General features: G+C 56.2%; 1 long non-coding RNA gene across 1 annotated transcript in view; it reads left to right on the forward strand.

The window, feature by feature from the left end:
* LOC141182961 (uncharacterized) overlaps positions 1-21,885 on the forward strand; it is a 77,579-nt gene extending 55,694 nt beyond the window's left edge. Inside the window, exon 3 of the long non-coding RNA XR_012257985.1 lies at positions 21,674-21,885. This is a non-coding gene — a long non-coding RNA (uncharacterized lncRNA). The remainder of the gene's footprint in view (positions 1-21,673) is intronic.
* Positions 21,886-23,077: the final 1,192 nt, after the last annotated feature.

Here is a 23,077-nt window from a genome sequence, read left to right on the forward strand (position 1 = left end):
CCATATTCTAGACACGGGGTGGACGGGCCTCACAGACCTGACATGGGGCGGACATGCCCCACAGTCCAGACCTGGGGCTAGACCCGGGGCAGGCGACCCACAGTCCGGACACGGGGTGGACGGGCCCCACAGTCCGGACACGGGGTGGACGGGCCCCACAGTCCGGACACGGGGAGGACGGGCCTCACAGTCCGGACACGGGGCGGACGGGCCCCACAGTCCGGACACGGGGCGGACGGGCCCCACAGTCCGGACACGGGGCGGACGGGCCCCACAGTCCGGACACGGGGCGGACGGGCCCCACAGTCCGGACACGGGGCGGACGGGCCCCACAGTCCGGACACGGGGCGGACGGGCCACACAGTCCAGGCTCGGAGCGGACGGGCCTCACAGTCCGGACACGGGGCTAGTCCCAGGGCAGGCGGCCCCAAAGTCCGGACACGGGGCGGATGAGCCCCACAGTCTGGACACGGGGCGGGCGAGCCCCACAGTCAGGACACGGGGCGGGCGGGACCCACAGTCAGGACACAGGGCGGACGGGCCCCACAGTCAGGACACAGGGCGGGCCCCACAGTCAGGACATGGGGCGGGCGGGCCCCAGTCAGGACATGGGGTGGGCGAGCCCCACAGTCAGGACACGGGGCGGGCGGGCCCCACAGTCAGGACATGGGGCGGGAGGGCCCCACAGTCAGGACACGGGGCGGGCGGGCCCCACAGTCAGGACATGGGGCGGGCGGGCCCCCCAGTCATGAGATGGGGGGGCGGGCCCGGGGGGGCGGGCCCCACAGTCAGGACATCGGGCGGGCCGGCCCCAGTCAGGACATGGGGTGGGCGAGCCCCACAGTCAGGACATGGGGCGGGCGGGCTCCACAGTCAGGACATGGGGCGGGCGGGCTGCACAGTCAGGACATGGGGCGGGCGGGGCGGGCGGGCCCCGGGCGGGCGGGCCCCACAGTCAGGACACGGGGCGGGCCCCACAGTCCAGACCTGGATCTAGACTCGGGGCAGGCGGCCCATAGTCCAGACACGGGGTGGACGGGCCCCACAGTCCGGACACGGGGCGGGCATGCCCCATAGTCCAGACCTGGGGCTAGACCCGGGGCTGGTGGCCCCACAGTCCAGACCTGAGGCTAGATCCGAGGCAGGCGGTCCCATATTCTAGACACGGGGTGGACGGGACTCACAGACCTGACATGGGGCGGACATGCCCCACAGTCCAGACCTGGGGCTAGACCCGGGGCAGGCGACCCACAGTCCGGACACGGGGTGGACGGGCCCCACAGTCCGGACACGGGGTGGACGGACCCCACAGTCCGGACACGGGGTGGACGGGCCCCACAGTCCGGACCCGGGGTGGACGGGCCCCACAGTCCGGACACGGGGTGGACGGGCCCCACAGTCCGGACACGGGGTGGACGGGCCTCACAGTCCGGACACGGGGCGGACGGGCCCCACAGTCCGGACACGGGGCGGACGGGCCCCACAGTCCGGACACGGGGCGGACGGGCCCCACAGTCCGGACACGGGGTGGACGGGCCCCACAGTCCGGAGACGGGGCGGACGGGCCCCACAGTCCGGACACGGGGCGGACGGGCCCCACAGTCCGGACACGGGGCGGACGGGCCACACAGTCCAGGCTCGGGGCGGACGGGCCTCACAGCCCCAAAGTCCGGACACGGGGCGGATGAGCCCCACATGCTGGACACGGGGCGGGCGAGCCCCACAGTCAGGACACGGGGCGGGCGGGACCAACAGTCAGGACACAGGGCGGACGGGCCCCACAGTCAGGACACAGGGCGGGCCCCACAGTCAGGACATGGGGCGGGCGGGCCCCAGTCAGGACATGGGGTGGGCGAGCCCCACAGTCAGGACACGGGGCGGGCGGGCCCCGGGGCGGGCGGGCCCCACAGTCAGGACATGGGGCGGGCAGGCCCCACAGTCAGGACACGGGGCGGGCGGGCCCCACAGTCAGGACATGGGGCGGGCCCCACAGTCATGAGATGGGGGGGCGGGCCCGGGGGGGTGGGCCCCACAGTCAGGACATGGGGCGGGCGGGCCCCACAGTCAGGACATGGGGCGGGCGGGCCCCACAGTCAGGACATGGGGCGGGCGGACCCCACAGTAAGGACATGGGGCGGGTGGGCCCCACAGTCAGGACATGGGGGGGGTGCCAGTCAGGACATGGGGCGGGCGGGCTCCACAGTCAGGACATGGGGCAGGCGGGCTCCACAGTCAGGACATGGGGCGGGCGGGCTGCACAGTCAGGACATGGGGCGGGCCCCACAGTCCAGACCTGGGGCTAGACCCGGGGCAGGCGGCCCATAGTCCAGACACGGGGTGGACGGGCCCCACAGTCCGGACACGGGGCGTGCATGCCCCATAGTCCAGACCTGGGGCTAGACCCGGGCCAGGGCAGCCCCACAGTCCAGACCTGAGGCTAGACCCGGGGCAGGCGGTCCCATATTCTAGACACAGGGTGGACGGGCCTCACAGACCTGACATGGGGCGGACATGCCCCACAGTCCAGACCTGGGGCTAGACCCGGGGCAAGCGACCCACAGTCCGGACACGGGGTGGACGGGCCCCACAGTCCGAACACGGGGTGGACGGGCCCCACAGTCCGGACACGGGGTGGACGGGCCCCACAGTCCGGACACGGGGTGGACGGGCCCCACAGTCCGGACACGGGGTGGACGGGCCCCACAGTCCGGACACGGGGTGGACGGGCCCCACAGTCCGGACACGGGGGAGACGGGCCCCACAGTCCGGACACGGGGCGGACGGGCCCCACAGTCCGGACACGGGGGAGACGGGCCCCACAGTCCGGACACGGGGCGGACGGGCCCCACAGTCCGGACACGGGGCGGACGGGCCCCACAGTCCGGACACGGGGCGGACGGGCCCCACAGTCCGGACACGGGGCGGACGGGCCCCACAGTCCAGGCTCGGGGCGGACGGGCCTCACAGTCCGGACACGGGGCTAGTCCCGGGGCAGGCTGCCCCAATGTCCGGACACGGGGCGGATGAGCCCCACAGTCTGGACACGGGGCGGGCGAGCCCCAGAGTCAGGACACGGGGCGGGCGGGACCCACAGTCAGGACACAGGGCGGACGGGCCCCACAGTCAGGACACAGGGCGGGCCCCACAGTCAGGACACGGGGCGGGCGGGCCCCACAGTCAGGACACGGGGCGGGCGGGCCCCACAGTCAGGACACGGGGCGGGCGGGCCCCACAGTCAGGACATGGGGCGGGCGGGCCCCACAGTCAGGACATGGGGAGGGTGGGCCCCACAGTCAGGACATGGGGCGGGCTGGCCCCACAGTCAGGACATGGGGCGGGCGGGCGGGCCCCACAGTCAGGACATGGGGCGGGCGGGCTGCACAGTCAGGACATGGGGCGGGCGACAGTCCAGACCTGGGGCTAGACCCGGGGCAGGCGGCCCATAGTCCAGACACGGGGTGGACGGGCCCCACAGTCCGGACACGGGGCGGGCATGCACCATAGTCCAGACCTGGGGCTAGACCCGGGGCAGGCAGCCCCACAGTCCAGACCTGAGGCTAGACCCGGGGCAGGCGGTCCCATATTCTAGACACGGGGTGGACGGGCCTCACAGACCTGACATGGGGCGGACATGCCCCACAGTCCAGACCTGGGGCTAGACCCGGGGCAGGCGACCCACAGTCCGGACACGGGGTGGACGGGCCCCACAGTCCAGACACGGGGTGAACGGGCCCCACAGTCCGGACACGGGGTGGACGGGCCCCACAGTCCAGACACGGGGTGGACGGGCCCCACAGTCCGGACACGGGGCGGACGGGCCCCACAGTCCAGGCTCGGGGCGGACGGGCCTCACAGTCCGGACACGGGGCTAGTCCCGGGGCAGGCGGCCCCAAAGTCCGGACACGGTGCGGTTGAGCCCCACAGTCTGGACACGGGGCGGGCGAGCCCCACAGTCTGGACACGGGGCGGGCGTGACCCACAGTCAGGACACAGGACGGACGGTCCCCACAGTCAGGACACAGGGCAGGCCCCACAGTCAGGACACGGGGCGGGCGAGCCCCACAGTCAGGACACGGGGTGGGCGGGACCCACAGTCAGGACACAGGGCGGACGGGCCCCACAGTCAGGACACAGGGCGGGCCCCACAGTCAGGACATGGGGCGGGCGGGCCCCAGTCAGGACATGGGGTGGGCGAGCCCCACAGTCAGGACACGGGGCGGGCGGGCCCCACAGTCAGGACACGGGGCGGGCCCCACAGTCAGGACACGGGGCGGGCGGGCCCCACAGTCAGGACATGGGGCGGGCGGGCCCCACAGTCATGAGATGGGGGGGCGGGCCCGGGGGGGCGGGCCCCACAGTCAGGACATGGGGCGGGCCCACAGTCAGGACATGGGGCGGGCGGGCCCCACAGTCAGGACATGGGGCGGGCGGGCCCCACAGTCAGAACATGGGGCGGGCGGGCCTCACAGTCAGGACACGGGGCGGGCGGACCCCACAGTCAGGACATGGGGCGGGCGGGCCCCACAGTTAGGACATGGGGGGGGCGGGCCCCACAGAAAGGACATGGGGCGGGCGGGCCCCACAGTCAGGACATGGGGCGGGCGGGCCCCACAGTCAGGACATGGGGCGGGTGCCAGTCAGGACATGGGGCGGGCGGGCTCCACAGTCAGGACATGGGGCGGGCGGGCTCCACAGTCAGGACATGGGGCGGGCGGGCTGCACAGTCAGGACATGGGGCGGGCGGGCCCCACAGTCAGGACACGGGGCGGGACCCACAGTCCAGACCTGGGGCTAGACCCGGGGCAGGCGGCCCATAGTCCAGACACGGGGTGGACGGGCCCCACAGTCCCGACACGGGGCGTGCATGCCCCATAGTCCAGACCTGGGGCTAGACCCGGGCCAGGGCGGCCCCACAGTCCAGACCTGAGGCTAGACCCGGGGCAGGCAGTCCCATATTCTAGACATGGGGTGGACGGGCCTCACAGACCTGACATGGGGCGGACATGCCCCACAGTCCAGACCTGGGGCTAGACCCGGGGCAAGCGACCCACAGTCCGGACACGGGGTGGACGGGCCCCACAGTCCGAACACGGGGTGGACGGGCCCCACAGTCCGGACACGGGGTGGACGGGCCCCACAGTCCGGACACGGGGTGGACGGGCCCCACAGTCCGGACACGGGGTGGACGGGCCCCACAGTCCGGATACGGGGTGGACGGGCCCCACAGTCCGGACACGGGGTGGACGGGCCCCACAGTCCGGACACGGGGGAGACGGGCCCCACAGTCCGGACACGGGGCGGACGGGCCCCACAGTCCGGACACGGGGCGGACGGGCCCCACAGTCCGGACACGGGGCGGACGGGCCCCACAGTCCGGACACGGGGCGGACGGGCCTCACAGTCCGGACACGGGGCTAGTCCCGGGGCAGGCAGCCCCAAAGTCCGGACACGGGGCGGATGAGCCCCACAGTCTGGACACGGTGCGGGCGAGCCCCAGAGTCAGGACACGGGGCGGGCGGGACCCACAGTCAGGACACAGGGCGGACGGGCCCCACAGTCAGGACACAGGGCGGGCCCCACAGTCAGGACACGGGGCGGGCGAGCCCCACAGTCAGGACACGGGGCGGGCGGGACCCACAGTCAGGACACGGGGCGGGCGGGCCCCACAGTCAGGACACGGGGCGGGCGGGCCCCACAGTCAGGACACGGGGTGGGCCACAGTCAGGACACGGGGCGGGCGTGCCCCACAGTCAGGACACGGGGCGGGCGGGCCCCACAGTCAGGACATGGGGCGGGCGGGCCCCACAGTCAGGACATGGGGCGGGCGGGCCCCACAGTCAGGACATGGGGCGGGCGGGCCCCACAGTCAGGACATGGGGCGGGCGGGCGGCGGGCGGGCCCCACAGTCAGGACATGGGGAGGGTGGGCCCCACAGTCAGGACATGGGGCGGGCTGGCCCCACAGTCAGGACATGGGGCGGGCGGGCCCCACAGTCAGGACATGGGGCGGGCGGGCTGCACAGTCAGGACATGGGGCGGGCGACAGTCCAGACCTGGGGCTAGACCCGGGGCAGGCGGCCCATAGTCCAGACACGGGGTGGACGGGCCCCACAGTCCGGACACGGGGCGGGCATGCACCATAGTCCAGACCTGGGGCTAGACCCGGGGCAGGTAGCCCCACAGTCCAGACCTGAGGCTAGACCCGGGGCAGGCGGTCCCATATTCTAGACACGGGGTGGACGGGCCTCACAGACCTGACATGGGGCGGACATGCCCCACAGTCCAGACCTGGGGCTAGACCCGGGGCAGGCGACCCACAGTCCGGACACGGGGCGGGCGGGCCTCACAGTCCGGACACGGGGCTAGTCCCGGGGCAGGCGGCCCCAAAGTCCGGACACGGTGCGGATGAGCCCCACAGTCTGGACACGGGGCGGGCGAGCCCCACAGTCAGGACATGGGGCGGGCGGGACCCACAGTCAGGACACAGGACGGACGGGCCCCACAGTCAGGACACAGGGCAGGCCCCACAGTCAGGACACGGGGCGGGCGAGCCCCACAGTCAGGACACGGGGCGTGCGGGACCCACAGTCAGGACACGGGGCGGGCGGGCCCCACAGTCAGGACACGGGGCGGGCGGGCTCCACAGTCAGGACATGGGGCGGGCGGGCTCCACAGTACAGACCTGGGACTAGACCCGGGGCAGGCGACCCACAGTCCGGACACGGGGTGGACGGGTCCCACAGTCCAGACACGGGGTGGACGGGCCCCACTGTCCAGACACGGGGTGGACGGGCCCCACAGTCCGGACACGAGGTGGACGGGCCCCACAGTCTGGACCCGGGGTGGACGGGCCCCACAGTCCGGACACGGGGCGGACGGGCCCCACAGTCCGGACACGGGGCGGACGGGCCCCACAGTCCGGACACGGGGCTAGTCCCGGGGCAGGAGGCCCCAAAGTCTGGACACGGGGCGGATGAGCCCCACAGTCTGGACACGGGGCGGGCGAGCCCCACAGTCAGGAAACGGGGCGGGTGGGACCCACAGTCAGGACACAGGGCGGACGGGCCCCACAGTCAGGACACAGGGCGGGCCCCACAGTCAGGACACGGGGCTGGCGAGCCCCACAGTCAGGACACGGGGCGGGACCCACAGTCAGGACACGGGGCGGGCGGGCCCCACAGTTAGGACACGGGGCGGGCGGGCCCCACAGTCAGGACACGGGACGGGCGGGCCCCACAGTCAGGACATGGGGCGGGCGGGCTCCACAGTCAGGACATGGGGCGGGCGGGCTGCACAGTCAGGACATGGGGCGGGCGGGCCCCCGCCCGCCCCCACAGTCAGGACACGGGGCGGGCGGGCCCCACAGTCAGGACACGGGGTGGGCGGGCCCCACAGTCCAGACCTGGGGCTAGACCCGGGGCAGGCGGCCCATAGTCCAGACACGGGGTGGACCGGCCCCACAGTCCGGACACGGGGCGGGCATGCCCCATAGTCCAGACCTGGGGCTAGACCCGGGGCAGGCGGCCCCACATTCCAGACCTGAGGCTAGACCCGGGGCAGGCGGTCCCATATTCTAGACACAGGGTGGACGGGCCTCACAGACCTGACATGGGGCGGACATGCCCCACAGTCCAGACCTGGGGCTAGACCCGGGGCAGGCGACCCACAGTCCGGACACGGGGTGGATGGGCCCCACAGTCCGGACACGGGGTGGACGGGCCCCACAGTCCGGACACGGGGTGGACGTGCCCCACAGTCCGGACACGGGGTGGACGGGCCCCACTGTCCGGACACGGGGTGGACGGGCCCCACAGTCCGGACACGGGGTGGACGGGCCCCACAGTCCGGACACGGGGTGGACGGGCCCCACAGTCCGGACACGGGGCGGACGGGCCCCACAGTCAGGACACTGGGCGGGCAGGCCCAACAGTCTGGATACGGGGTGGGCGGGCCTCACAGTCAGGACACGGGGCGGGCGGGCCCATAGTTAGGACAAGGGGCGGACGGGCCCCACAGTCCTGACACGGGGTGGGCATGCCCCACAGTCCAGACCTGGGGCTAGACCCGGGGCAGGCGACCTCACAGTCCGGACATGGGGCGGCCACAGTACGGACAGAGGGCGGACGGGCCCCACAGTCCAGGCTCGGGGCGGACAGGCCCCACCGGCCAGGCTCGGGGCGGACGGGCCCCACAGTCCACATTCTGGCCCCACAGTCCACGCTCGGGGGCGGATGGGCCCCACAGTTCACGCTCGAGGCGGTCGGGCCCCACAGTCCACGCTCGGGCCCCACAGTCCAGGCCCGGGGCAGACAGGTACCAAACTCCAGGCTCGGGGCGGACGGGCCCCACAGTCCAGGCTCGGGGCGGACGGGCCCCACAGTCCAGGCTCAGAGCGGACGGGCTCCACAGTCCAGGCTCGGGGCGGACGGGCCCCACAGTCAAGGCTTGGGGCGGACGGGCCCCACAGTGCAGGCTCGGGGCGGACGGGCCCCACAGTGCAGGCTCGGGGCGGACGGGCCCCACAGTCCAGGCTCTGGGCGGACGGGCCCCACAGTCCAGGCTCGGGGCGGACGGGCCCCACAGTTCAGACACAGGGATAGTCCCGGGGCAGGTGGCCCCACAGTCCAGACCTGGGGTTAGACCCAGGGCAGGCGGCCCCAAAGTCCAGACACAGGGCGGACGGGCCCCACAGTCCAGACCCATGGCGGGCGGCCCAACAGTCCAGACCCAGGGCGGGCGGCCCAACAGTCCAGACCCAGGGCGGGCGGCCCAACAGTCCAGACCCGAGGCGGGCGGCCCAACAGTCCAGACCCGAGGCGAGCGGCCCACCAGTCCAGAACCAAGGTGGGCGGCCCAACAGTCCAGATCTGAGTCGGGCGGCCCAACAGTCCAGACCCGAGTCGGGCGGCCCAACAGTCCAGACATGGGGCCAGACCCAAGGAGGGTGGCCAATTGGTGCAACATGTGCAGTTTCACAGGGACCCAAGATGTAAAGGGGCCACCACCACCTCCTAATCAGGTCAATTGTGCATTATGATGAGCTATGCCAATATACTGATAGAGGGGAACTGTCCAGACCCGAGGCGGGCGGCCCAACTGTCCAGACCCGAAGTGGGAGGTCCAACAGTCCAGACTCAAGGCGGGAAGTCCCACAGTCCAGACACGAAGCCAGGCCCGAGGTGGGCGGCCCAACAGTCCAGACACGGGGCCATGCCCGAGGCGGCCCGCCCAATAGTTCATACACGGGGCTAGATATACTGTTCTGATAGAGGGGCCCTCTTCTGGCTGTGTCCGCCCCTGACGTACAGATATACAGCAATATGCAGCAGGAGAGACAAGATCCAGGGAGATATCCGATCGCCAGAACTGGGGTCAGGAAGGAATTTTTTTCCCCCTAGGGGGTTTTCTTCGCCTTCCTCTGGATCTTTGGTTCCAGTGGCTCTCATCAGGTCTGCACTATCCGCAGCAAGTTCTGTAGTCTCTATCGGGCCTGACCTGAGAGTCATTGTGAACTTTAATTTATTAAAGGGCCAGTAATATTTTTATTACAATGTGGCTTATTGCTATTCCAATAAAAAAATTAATAATAATATATTGTGTTGTGTGTTTTATTTGTGTGGACTTCACCCTACAGAAACAATGATGAGAGTGAACGCTGACGCTCAATATTCCAGAACTAGAACCAGACTTGGCTCATCCGGCATATAATAAAGTGTCTGTCTCATCTGCTGTATACATGATGGCAGCTGCTGCAGGACCAGGGAGTATAGAGGGTGCTACATACAGGAGCATCTCACAAAATTAGAATATCATCAAAAAGTTAATTTCAGTTCTTCAATATAAAAAGTCAAAGTCATATATTATATAGAGTCATTACAAACAGAGTGATCTATTTCAAGTGTTTATTTCTGTTAATGTTGATGGTTATGGCTTACAGCCAATGAAAACACAACAGTCATTATCTCAGTAAACTTAAATAATTAACAAAAAACACCTGCAAAGGCTTCCTAAGCATTTAAAAAGTCCCTTAGTCTGTTTCAGTAGGCTCCGCAATCATGTGGAAAACTGTTGACTTGACAGATGTCCAGAAGGCAGTCATTGACACTCCACAAGGTCCCAGACTTCCAATTTTAATTTGTTTCATTTCATTTGTTTAGCTGCTGGAGGTCTAGTGTGAAGTTTCCACCATCAGTGATGGTTTGGGGAGCCATGTCATCTTCTGGTGTAGATCCACTGTGTTTTATCAAGACCAAAGTCAGCGCAGCCACCTACCAGGAAATTTTAGAGCACTTCATGCTTCCCTCTGCAGACAAACTTTTGGAGATGGAAATGTCATTCTCCAGCAGGACTTGGCCCCTGTCCACACGGCCAAAAGTACCAATACCTGGTTTACACACAACAGTATCACTGTGCTTGATTGGCAGCAAACTCGCCTGACCTTAACCCCATAGAGAATCTATTATAGAGAATCTTTGGGGTATTGTCAAGAGGAAGATGAGAGACCCCAGACACAACAATGCAGACGAGCTGAAGGCTGCTATCAAAGCCACCTGGGCGTCCATAACCCCTCAGCAGTGCCACAGGCTGATCACCTCCATGCCACATTGCCGCATTGATGCAGTAATTGATGCAAAAGGAGCCCCGACCAGGTATTGAGTGCATTTACTGAATATACATTTCAATAGGCCAATATTTCGGATTTTAAAATAATTTTTCAAGCTGTTATAAAGTATTCTAATTTACTGAGATAATGACTTTTGTGTTTTCATAGGCTGTAAGCTATAATCATCAACATTGACAGAAATAAACACGTGAAATAGATCCCTCTGTGTGTAATGACTCTATATAATATAGGAGTTTCACTTTTTGTATTGAGGAACTGAAATAAAGTAACTTTTTGATGATATTCTAGTTTTGTGAGATGCACCTGTACATAGAGCAGGTCACATATAACTCCAGCCCAAGTTACATCACCAGTGTTTTGGGGGTCGGTCTCTGTGATGGGGGCACTTATATTGTATTGGTCCTATAAAACACACTACCTGAAAGACTGATGACCAGATCACAGCAAAGCAGAATGCAGGAAACCCAGGAAAATGGCTAAATAGGTGTCACAGGGTGCAATAAGTAGCCATGGGCCCCAAGACAAAACTAGGGCCGCACTCAGAAATGAACACAATAGCCCATTTACCAAGGCTGGCTATAGGTAGTAAAGCAGATACTTGGAGGGATTTGTGCCAAATTTTCCACCTATTTATTAGAACGAAGAAAATAGTGTTACAGGGTCAGGATAGGGTTAAAAATCTTGTGAGTTTATTTGTAGTAAAAAATATATAAAAACATCACCATAGGTCACGATCCTAACCAGAATAATGTTTAACCGCAAATGCGTTTCCGACTTGCATCTATAGTTATTGCAATAGGATAGGACAGATACACAATTCCAGTTAAAGGGAATCTGTCAGAAGGTTTTGCTACGTAATCCGAGATCAGCATGATGTAGGGGCAGAGAGCCTGATTCCAGCGATGTATCACTTACTAGACTGCTTGGTGCAGTTTTGATAGAATCCCTGCTTTCTCTGTTGTAAATGAAGCAGTGCTCAGAATGTTAAGCCCTGTGTAACCCCGCCCACGCTGGCAGATTCCTGTGTACAAACTGCAAATCAGTGGTGAGGGCGGGGTTACACAGATGAGCCTGACTGGCCTGTACCTGAGACCTAGTCAGGCAGTGATCATCTCCTGTTGATAAAACATGGATTGTATTGAAACTACAACACACAGCCTAATAAGTGACACATCCCTGGAATCAGGATATCTTGCTCTACATCATGCTGCTCTCAGATTAAGTAGCAAAAATCTGCTGACAGATTCCCTTTAATAAAGTACATGTCCTGTTTTGTATCTCCCAGAGCAATGTCATCAGTGTCGCTCACCACCAATGCAGATGTGAGTGGTGCCGGACAACCTCTTTATGTCAAATAATTACCTGCAGAGCTGGCATCCATCTGAGGAGATGGACACACATCTGTCTGACAGGTGGGTGGAGACGAATTGGTTGATATATCCCACTCTTAGTCCACTTGGCTAAAAAGATGATTTACATCCAGAGAAGAGGGACAGAGGGGCAGCAACACAAGAAAAGCAACGCCGTATTCAGAACAGGGGCATTTACACCAGGTAAAAAATTACATCGTTATGGAAAGTGACAGGTTCTCTTTAAAGGGATTTCAGAAGACTGAGAACACCTACAACACCTGAAATGGATGACCCACATCTCTGGTTTACTCTATTATGACCGGCTATTAATGGAAAAAGTATGGAAATGGGACCAGTCGTGTGCAGGGTCCTCACATACAAAGGTTGAAAAAAAGATGATGGGGCTGGTATCTACTATAGACAAGTTGTGGGGCCGCACATCAACTAGTCCATAAACCTCCTGCAATCAGCAGCAAACCAAAGACAAGTGCGAAGCATCATGCTCCGTGTGCATTACCTAATTCCCTATTAGTTATTAATTTGTGGGGATCATTTGGGACATTAATTTGACTGCTGGTTCTATTAGCTCAATAGGTCCACAGGAATCCTTGATTAGTTTAGGAATGGGCATCCACTATGGTTACTGGACACATGAAGTCCCCCACAACCACGATACCCATACACAATAGATACAAGGTAGAAAGTCTTGCCCTGTTGAACACTACACCTGACTTGAGGCCACCACATCTTGGTTGTCCAATGTTCTTGCTTCTCTAGGGCTCTTCTCAGATATTCATTATACCAGCTCCCCAGAATACCAAAGCTAGGGTGGATGACCGCGAGTCCTGGTGGTGGTCATAACTGCGGCCACCCAGGGGCAATACTCCATAACAACAAACCCCTGAGGTGGTGTAGGATGTAAGGACCTATTCACACTACATTCAGCGCTGCATTCAGGTCTTTACACAAGGCTTACAACTGAATCCCTGAAATTCAGGATTGTGCTGTCTGAAATGAGACATCTGAAAGCAGAGCAAATGGAGCCTAAAGATTCATACTTTAGGCTCGGTTTGCCTTTGTTCAAATCAATGGAAAAAATCCCCATCTCTACATGTCTGACAGCCATTCTATTCCAGCGTCAGCTGAATTCCAACCACAGTCCACCTCATTCTACTTAATGTACTTCTGATTAGGTGATCACCTGAACCAAATCTTATGTAATGAGGGAAAGGATAAAAAACACTGCTGTGGTCTTCACAATCCTCTTGCAATAGGACAAGCTGGATGGCAAAACAAGTGCTAGGAAGAGCCCAAAAGTAATATGAATGAAAAACTAACTTTTAACCATGCCAAAGGAGTTGAAAAGAAAAGTCTTGAGTGAGGAAAAGAAGGGCTCAATTCTGGCTTCTCTAGCAGAGGGATACAGTGAGCGTCATGTTGCCTCCATCCTTAAAATATTGAAGACGGCAGTCCATTACAACAAGGTCAAGCAGCAGACATTGGGGACAACAAAGCTACAGACCGGCAGAGGGCGAAAGCGACTCTCCACTGACCGGGATGACCGTCATCTTATTCCAATGTCACTCAGCAACCGCAGGATGACATCAAGTGACCTACAGAAGGAATGGCAGCTGAGGTGAAGTGCACGGCAAGAACAGTTCATAACGGGCTCCTAGAGACCTCAAGTCATGTAAAGCGAGAAAAAAGCCTTTCATCAATGAGAAGCAAAGGAGAGCCAGGCTGAAGTTTGCCAAAGACCATAAGGATTGGACCATAGAGGACTGGAGTAAGGTAATCTTCTCTGATGAGTCTAATTTTCAGCTTTGCCCAACACCTGGTCGTCTAATGGTTAGACGGAGACCTGGAGAGGCATACAAGCCACAGTGTCTTGCACCCACTGTGAAATTTGGTGGAGGATCAGTGATGATCTGGGGATGCTTCAGCAAGGCTGGAATTGGGCAGGTTAATCTTTGCGAAGGACGTATGAATCAAGCCGCATACAAGGTTATTCTTGAAAAAACACTTGCTTCCTTCTGCTCAGGCAATGTTCCCCAACTCTGAGGACTGGTTTTTCCAGCAGGACAATGCCCCATGCCACGCAGCTAGGTCAATCAATGTGTGAATGAAGGAGCACCACATCAAGACCCTGTCATGGCCAGCCCAATCTCCAGACCTGAACCCCATGGAAAACCTCTGGAATGTAATCAAGAGGAAGATGGATGGTCACAAGCCATCAAACAAAGAAGAACTGCTTACATTTTTGTGCCAGGAGTGGCGTAAGGTCACCCAAAAGCAGCGTGAAAGACTGGTGGAAAGCAGCCAAGACGCATGAAAGCTGGGATTAAAAATCATAGTTATTCCACCAAATATTGATGTCTGAACTCTTCCTGAGTTAAAACAGGAGTATTGTTGTTTCTAAATGAATAAGAACTTGTTTTCTTTGCAGTATTTGAGGTCTGACAGCACTGGTTCTCTGGTTCTCTGTTTCTTTTTTATTATTTTGACGATTTCTCATTTGCTGCAAATAAATACAAAATTTTTAGCTTTGAATTTCGGAGACAAGTTGTCAGTAGCTTATAGAATAAAACAACAATGTACATTTTACTCAAAAATAGTCCTATAAAGAGAAAAATCAGAGAAAATGAAAATGAGCTGTGTATATATAGATATATATAGATATATACACACACACATTATATACATACACACATTATATTATATACACACACACATATATATGTGGCGCCCCTGAGGGTTCGGTCACCACAGAGGTACTGCATCTCACCCAGAGCTGTGTATATATAGATATATATATAGATATATACACACACACATTATATACATACACACATATTATATACACACACACATATATATGTGGCGCCCCTGAGGGTTCGGTCACCACAGAGGTACTGCATCTCACCCAGAGCTGTGGTATCTCACTCTCAGGTAAGGAAGGAGTACAGCTCAGGACCCTAACACCTGCATTCATTACACCACATTTCCGGGGGACAGGGCGAGATTGCTCCTACGGGACAGCACAGTCCCTGGTCCCTGGCTGGAGTGGGGGGAACCTAGTAAAGGGGTGTGGGTGGAGGACGTAGTTAAGGGGAGCACATAGAAGGAAGATATAAAAAGAGAAACCATCTTAGAAAGACAGATTAGTCTGAGGAGGAAAGTGCCAGGAGCAGAGGCTCTGTAGGAGCTCTTTTCCAGAGGCGGGCCTAGCCAGTGAGTTCCAAGGCTGAGAGGAAGAAGAGAAGGAGAGGAGAGGGAGCAGGAAGGCTCCAGGAACCAGAAGAAAGGATCCCAGGGGTACAGGCAGTGCGAGAGGCCACCCGTACGCCCGAATCTGCCGGGAGGTGGAGGGGTCAGGCTGCATACAGGGAACTGGTCCCTCAACTAGTAGAAGATTGCACGTCTTAGCTAGAAACCGGAGGCTGCAGTATTTCATGTCCAGTAGCCAACATTCCATACCAGTCTCACCAGGAAGGTAGCTATATAGGACCCAGGGGACGGAACAGACGTCGCCCGCCAAGGCCCGCAGGTACTGGACTGGGACACTTGGTATGAGGTTCAGGGAGACAGCCAGAGAGAGGACACAGAAGGGGGTCCTGCTATGTACTCCGGAGTTACCTGGGGGTGGACTGAACCCCTCACTGAGTAAATGCAGCACGGCATGGGAAGTTACCTTGACGTCTGTAACTTGGACTGCAATAACCGTGAGTAAAGATCCAGAGGACTGCACCACCTTGTCTGTGTTTCTTGCAGCGCCATCACTCCCTGCACTACAACGCCCAGCGCAACCTACAACAACATCTACACTGCCCTGGAGCTAGCTCTTCCTGTGGAGAGCCACACCATCCCTGCTGCAGTAACATCAGCTTCAGAGGACGGCTCCGCAGCGGCCGCTCCCTTTAGCCGCATTCCACAGGTGGCGTCACAAACTTTAACATAAACTATAAAAATCCCCTGTAAATATATCCCTTTTATTGACCGCCCTGGATCACGAACCGGGTCACCGCCACTGTGACATCCCCCAGCATCTACCGGCCCGGCATCGGGTACCCCACGGCCCAGAGGGCGCGTCATATATATCGGCAGAGCATCCCTCTCAAAGTCTGCACCGCTCTCGCTCACTAACTCAAGCAACCTGCACCGCCTCGCACCCCGCTAGCTCACGCACACAGCACCCCCTTGCATCCCTCTATCCCACACACCCTGCATATCCATGCACACTTATCAACTGTGCGAAGGTCACTGGTAAAATACTGGAGGGGAATTATGTGTCAATCAGGATGTTACCATCAGTGATATGAACCCGGAAAAATGCTCCAGCATACTAAGTGCTGAGAGGGGTTAATCGACCATGCTAAGGGCTGGGTTTAGTTAACAGCTAAAGAGTGGGTAGGAGGCTGTTCACCATATCTCCACCCCAGGGTATGGGCCAGAAGGTAAATACGAAGCTTTTGGATTCATTCAGTGTTTGGTGTGTCTGTAGATGAGAGCACCAGAGCTGTGCTCATGTTAAAAAGAACTGAACCTATTTGTTTTCCTAATTTTGGACTGGTTTATGCAGTACAATTTTAATAAATCAGTTGAAAACTTAAACAGAAAATGTTCCTGTATCTACCTCTAAGAAGCTGAGTGAGACGACCTACTATACCACACACCCTGCACCCCTTTATCCCACACCCCTTACTACTCAGATGTGTTTTCTTCCATTTGGACAAGAAGCTGATTAGTGCGCCCCAGCAACCTGCCACCCTAGGCACCCGCCCTCCAGTGCCTAGTGGCTAATACTGCCCTGCTCAGGAATAAAAACAAACTCAAATCTGTCTTGGACAAAACAAGATAGACTGCCAGAACAGTGAGGTGTCAGGTTACACCTGCATTTATACTGCAAGGAGAGGGAAGGGAGAGGAGGGGGCAGAGACAAAAAGACAGGCGGATGGAGCCACAGCTTATAGGTAATGTATTTCTCTTTGATGGATTTACAGCCACAGCACAGTAATGCTGTATAATGTCCACATTGCTTCTGTTGCTACTGTCTTTGTGCTTAGAGCAAGAGCAGCAAGAATCCATCATGTCCGTGTACGGTATAGACATTATAGTAGCTAATCTCCACCCACTAGCTCAGAGAGGACTGAAAATCAGAGATAGAGCCTGCAGAGGGGAAACTGATGAAAACACACGATTCAAGTCATATAATAACCAGAAATAGTGACAGCCTGTTCTGACTAGTCACCTGAAAGGACAGGTACCCTTTAAAAGGAATCTGTCAGAAGGATTACACGCCTCAAACTATTTATATGCACATGTAACTCTTGCAAATACAAGTACAGTATTTCCTTTTGCTAGAGTCTATTCCTCCGTTACAGAGAAAGCTGCATTTGAATCGATAAGCAAACGAGGCTGAAGTACTTTGGGTGTGTGGAAGCACTTCCAATGCCTCCGCTCTTCCCAGCTGTATTTCCCACCTATTGATGCCTTTTGCTTAACTGTCTCCTCCTTTTGGATTCTGGTCGATCAGATGCCCCTGCAGAGCAGACCCTGGTACATGTGAGTATTTGGTAAAGAGATTATGTGGCGCCCCTGAGGGTTCAGTCGCCACAGAGGTACTGCACCTCACCCAGAGGTGTGGTATCACCTTCTCTCAGGTAAGGAGGGAGTGCTGCCCGGAACCCCAAAACCTGCATCCAACACTACACTACTCCAGGCCGGCTGGAAGGGCAAGATGCAATGTGTTTTCCTGCTGAGCCCTGTCCCTGGCTGGAGTGGGGGGAACCTAAAGGTAGGGGGAACCAGTAGTGGGTGTGGGTGGAGGAAGTAGTTAGAGGGAGCACTTTGACAGTAGGTATATAAAGGGAAGCCATCTTAGGGTGGCAGTGGAGTAAGAGGAGTGAGTGAGTGAGGACAGTCTGGGAGCAGAGGCTTTTTAGGACCTCTGCTCCATATGTAGGGCCCAGTCCTAGAGGCCCAGGTGGGGAGCAGAGGAGTAGGCTCCGTTCTAAGTAAGGGATCCCAGGGGGTACGGCGAGTGCAGGACAGCACCCGTACGCCCCGAATCTGCCAGAAGACAGAGGGATCGTAGGCCGCAAGAAGGGGATCGGCCCCTGGTCCAGCCGTGTGACTCTAAGTCTCGGCTGGGAAAACCGGAGGCTTCTGGCTTATATAGTCAGTTGCCGAAGCCTCATTCTAATCCCCGTGAGGGTCAAGCAGGTCCGGGAACTCCGACGAGACAGGAAGGACTTCAGAGCACCCGAGCGGGATTGAGAGTGGGGAAGCGCAGGGCAGGAGGGAGAAAGACCCAGCGTGAAGACGGTCTAGCTAGGAACACAAGAAAGTGGGGTTCTGTCAGGTACTCCTAATCGGCCTGAGGAAGTGCTGAACCCCTGCCTGGTGAACGCAGCGCGACGTGGGAGGCTGACACCTGTAAAGTGCACGAGTGGAACTATCATAAGAACTGTGAGTAAAGACTCGGATGACTGCACCACACTGCCTCCGTCCATTCCTTTCATCTGCGCCATCTTTCCTTCCCTGCACTACAACGCCCAGCGCAACTTACACTACCTACACTGCCCTGGAGCCAGACCATCCCTGCTGCAGTAACATCAGCTTCAGAGGACTGCTCCACAGCGGCGGCTCCCTTTTGCCGCGTTCCACGAACTTTCCAAATCCCCTATATATTTCCCCTTTTGCTGACCGCCCTGGGTCACAGACCGGGCCAGCCACCGTGATATCCCCCACCGGCATACACAGAGGCCCGGCTGCCGAGTACCCCACGGCCGAGGGGGCGCGTCAATTACTCACTATTAAAAATCCTGTATACTTAGTATCTTCCCCATTCTTACAATTCTAGGACAAGGGAGCCCCTGCTGCACCAGTATCTGCACCCAAAAGGGCTGTCTAGGTCTCAGGGAAATCTAGAAGATGTGCTCTCTGCAGTATAAAATTGCCTGGGAAACAGCTATGTGAGAGGTGGACCTCTAAAATCATCAGGGATGAACAGTCTAATTTTCTATCTGACATGAGGTCCATGATTAGAGAGGAGGTGCAAACTTCAATCTCTAATTTCGTTCCCCCACAGACATCTCAGCCAGGTCCCCGTGCTAAGAGACCAAGATGGGAGATGGAGCTAAGCTCAGAAGAGGACATACAATCCCTTGATTCTGATCAGGATGAAGAAGGCAAGATCTGCTCAGAATCCCCAGAAGGGAAAAAATATATTTTTTCTCCTCTGACAACACAGACAAGATCCTACTGGACTGGGGTGTCTGGGGCCCACCAGGGAAATTAACTCCAGGGGCCCACCCACCCGGGCCCACCCTTCAGCTATTTGCAAATACCTGTTAGCCGTTATACCCATTATATTGGCGGCTCCTGCCCATCACTGTGCGCTCACCAGAACTGCGATGTACAATTACTGTAGTTTGCATTAAAGGGTTTTTATTGGTGAAAACAAGTTATCAGCGATGCACAGGTGGGGAAGGTGATCACTTATTTATTGGTGGAATCCGCACTGTCAGAAGATTGTGGCACTTTGAGTATTTGGTGAGATTTTTACCTCAGTATTTATAAGACAAAACCAGGAGTGGAGCAATCCGAGGTCATGTTTTATGCATTTCTCACCCACTCCTGGTTTTGTCTTATAAATACAGAGGTGAAAATCACACCAGATGCCAACTTGCTTTCTCTGGTGAACCTCTGTAACTGCAGAGGGGTTAGGGAGGGGTTAAACATCCAAGTATTTAATATCTATTGGAAATAAAGAGGTTTCCCCTTATTGATATCAGATAAAACAAATGACCAACCACAATCCACTCTACCAAGACCAATATTACCAGATAGAAGGCAGAAATACCACCACACCGTGACCAGATCACATATTACCACCACATAGTGCCCAAATAATGCCACATACAAGGCACAAATACCGCCACACCATGACCAAAGCACATAATACCACCACATAGTGATCAAATGGTACCAGATACAAGGTATAAATACTGACACACCATGAGACCACATATTACCACCACATAGTGACTGAATAGTACCACATACAAGGGACAAATATCGTCATGTCATGACCAAAGCACACAATGGCACCACATAGTGACAAATAGTACTAAAATAATAAAAATGTAAAAAAGCTCTGTATATAGTGTCAGTGTACAGGTTATACAGTGATCACCAGTGACATTATACACAGGAGCTCTGTATATAGTGTCAGTGTACAGGTAATACAATGATCACCATTGATATTATACACAGGAGCTCTGTATATAGTGTCAGTGTGAATGTATAGGTAATACACATACTCACAAGTTCTTTATCTGCAGACCGATATATCACATCTTCTATGCAGGACTTATCTCTGCAGAAAATAACATAGTTAGCTATAACTGATCACTTCCAGAGCACAATCCACACTTTTCCCAAGATTTCTACACTGCATGAAATGACAAAAAAAGCAACATAGCACTGCACTACACAGTAACAGTGCTCCAGTGTCATTCTGTACCTGCTCATCTGTCAGCAGACATATTTGTCTGATGGCAAAGATCTAGCAGAGCTGAAGACCCATGGATGACGTCGGAGCGAGGATTTTTTTTAATTAAAGATGGAGTCCCTTAGGCTTAGTTTCCCACGCAGCATAATAGCCGCATATTCCTGATTTTATGCGGCGCTCCTGTCATCAGGATTTTGATAATTTTGAGTATTTGTTCAACAGAGGTTGATTTTGAAAGGAGAGTGGAGGAATTGAAACACAGGTTCTTAGATCGCGGATATAGTCGAAGAAGTATTAAGCATGCCTATAATCGAGCCAAAAACAGTAATCGTCAACAATTAATGTATTCTAATCGAGCTCACAAACAAGAGAACTGTGTCAGGATGGTGACACGGTACCATTCACAATGGCGCAAAATGTGTGATGTGCTTAGGAAACACTGGCCCATTTTACTTGCAGATCAGACGTTGCGCCAATATTTGCCTATGTATCCGTCAGTCACAGCCCGTCGATCTCCGAGCCTCCGAGATCACTTGGTAAGGAGCTACCTTACACCTAATACTCAGAAGAAAATTGCCGAAATAGGACTGGCTGAAATAAGACAAACGTGGGGTTGTACCCAATGTGGTTCATGTATTTCGTGTCCAAACATTGAACATACTAAAAAGTTTCTTTCATCTAGTGGGAAAGAATTTACTATCCTACACTCCATTACGTGTACAGCACGTAATGTCATTTATCACGTTACATGTCCTTGCTCTTTGGTATACATAGGTCTGACCACTAGGATGTTAAAGACCAGAGCGAGGGAACATGGACGTGATATTATGGCAGCAGCCACTGAGGATAATTTGGAGTTGTTGAAAACAATCCCTAGACACTTTAAAAACTATCATGCCTGTGATCCATCAGGTCTTCAAGTTAAAGGCATCGATGATGTTTATAGTACGTTGCGTGGAGGTAGTGCTAGTCGCCTACTTGCACAGAAAGAATCCAGATGGATTTGGCTATTGCAAACCTTACATCCTCAGGGCCTCAACGAGTCCTTAAGCTTTTCACCATTCCTCTGATTGCCTCTATCTCTCCCCCACCCCTGCACCCACTAGATTGATTGGTATTTTAATGATGTTTATAACCCCCCCCCCTTGTTTTATCCTCTAATTAATGTTCATTTTTTCCTTAGTACATACTCTTTTGTCCTTCCGTGTCTCTTTCTGCTGGTTACTCCTATTGATGGATGGCTGTGGACGATTTATACATCTTGATTAATCAATGATTCTCCTGGACTACTGACAATAGGGCACAGAGATATTATCATCTACTGGGACAAAGAAAAGCTACGCAACGAATGAATTCATCTAATTGCTGGATATACTTGATATTGAGCAGTATTATGCGGTGTATTGTGTTTTTTGTATGTTTATGCTTACAACCTATTGTGTAGGATTTAATTGTTGAATGTTTCTATCATTTTTCTCCATTACACAGTGTACTGTATCTTTTATATGTACATATTACACCGCATTTTTTGTGGTTTTTGACTGGTGCTCTCCGTTGGGGCAATGGCGCCATGCCCCCATGGACAGTATTTTTCGGTAATATTTAGTTACAATATTGGATCAACATTAGCCATACAATTGATATGAAGAATGTCTTTGTCTTTTGATTATAATTGGCTACTGATGGCAATTATATGGGGGAAGGGGTCCCACAGCTATGCAGCTACTGAGATATATCCTGCTTCTTTTGATCTGCGATTTGTTTCCATTGTGATATGTTATCTGTTCACACTTATTATTCTGTGATTGGTTCATTATTGCGTTAGTTGGGCACTATTGGGTTAAATAGCTGTGGTTTAGCCACGACTCTTCTCATTAGATCCGATTGTCCACTTCCTATATTCATTTATCTACACTTTTGTTGGGCGTTTTATAATGTATACTTACCACATTATAGCGCTATGTCCCCTGTTATGGGCTTTCCCCGTTGGTCAGATTGTGATGTCACAGCGATTTTCGTCCATGTGACCTGGGGGGTGTGGCTTGTATTTATGTGTGGCGAGGGGCGGATGACTGTGTCCCGACGCGTCATAGCAAGTCCCGCTCATGTGACCTGGGAGGTGTGGTTTGTTATCACGGGGGGCGAGGGGCGGATGATTGCGTCCTGAAGCGAAGGGGTCCTACTATATACTTCCAGATGTGAGTGGTAATACAGGGGCACACGTGACTCTATATGTATGTATTATGGTGAGAGGTTGGCTATTCTAATAGCTGCGTCCTGTCTTACTTTCACCCATTGGACAATAAGCAATACTTAAGGGATACCGGTTCCAGACATACTATAACCCCCAGAAGAAGGCACAGCGCCGAAACGCGCGTAGGGGTGACGATACCTGAACTGACAAACAATACATATGTGAGTAATACTACATTCCCACTTATTTTCAAGTGCTAAATGGATTTACTTTTATATCAACTATTTATGCACTGTGCACCTTAGCATTTGCATTGAAGCTTTGATATTATGCTTACAGCTGGGATAGGGCATGTGGTTTACTTACCCATACCCGTATTTTCTTCAACTATGT

This window comes from Phyllobates terribilis, unplaced genomic scaffold (genome assembly GCF_046119375.1).
Source record: "Phyllobates terribilis strain yellow unplaced genomic scaffold, ASM4611937v1 Scaffold_38__1_contigs__length_12584779, whole genome shotgun sequence".
Lineage (NCBI taxonomy): Eukaryota > Metazoa > Chordata > Amphibia > Anura > Dendrobatidae > Phyllobates > Phyllobates terribilis.